Below are 899 nucleotides of genomic sequence, written 5' to 3'. Positions count from 1 at the left end.
CAGAGATGGTGACGAATGTCATCAGCAGGTACATGGGCTACTTTCCTATGATCTTCAGGAAAGCCCGTGAGTTCATAGAGATTCTTTTGGCATTTCCCTGAGAGAAGTGGACCCCGATGACTCCTATGTCTTTGTAAACACATTAGAGCTCAGCTGTGAGGGGAGTCTGAGTGATGAGCAGGGCATGCCCCGAACCACCTCCTGATTCTTATTCTGAGTTTGATCTTCATTAAGGGCAACTGTGCGTCTGAGGAGGTCATCTGGGAAGTGCTGAATGCAATAGGGGTGTATGCTCAGAGGGTGGACTTCATCTGTGGGGAGCCCAGGGAGCTCGCCACTAAAGTTTGAGTGCAGGGACATTACCTGGAGTATCGGCATGTGCCCAGTAGTGCTCTTCTACTTATGAATTCCTGTGGGGTCCTAGAGCCCATTCAGAAACTAGCAAGAAGAAAGTAATGAGATTTTGGCCATGCAAAACAATACCATCCCTAGTTCCTTTCCAACCTCCTCCAAGGATGCTTTGAAAGATGTGGAAGACAGAGCCCAGGCCATAATTGACACCAAAATGATGCTACTGCCATGGCCAGTGCAAGGTTCCGTGGCATCTCCAAAATCTTCTCCTGTCTTGAGTGAAGTCTAGGGCAGTTTCTTACCTCTGTGTTTGAAGAGGGCAGTTGAGGTACTAGGTAGTGGAGGGCCCAGGTGGGCTTGAGGGAACAACAGTGTTCTTCGCATTTCTGTTCCCTATGGGAGAGATGGAGATTTACCTCTTTTCCTTTTGTGTACTTTTGAATGATTTTCCTTTTAACAGTAGGTTGAATTAGCTTCAGAATATTATTTTATAAATATTAGTCACATATGTATTGCTGTTTATCTAGTTTAAGAGTAACAGTCTGATA

General features: G+C 45.5%; 1 pseudogene; it reads left to right on the top strand.

Annotated features, from left to right (window-relative positions):
• The first annotated feature begins 5 nt into the window (after positions 1-5).
• Positions 6-633, top strand: LOC108525826 (melanoma-associated antigen C2-like; annotated as a pseudogene).
• Positions 634-899: the final 266 nt, after the last annotated feature.

The sequence above is a fragment of the Rhinopithecus bieti genome, unplaced genomic scaffold, assembly GCF_001698545.2.
Source record: "Rhinopithecus bieti isolate Rb0 unplaced genomic scaffold, ASM169854v2 scaffold_12232, whole genome shotgun sequence".
NCBI lineage: Eukaryota > Metazoa > Chordata > Mammalia > Primates > Cercopithecidae > Rhinopithecus > Rhinopithecus bieti.
The sequence above is the reverse complement of the archived record's forward strand: the minus strand, read 5'-3'. Positions and strand labels throughout refer to the sequence as shown.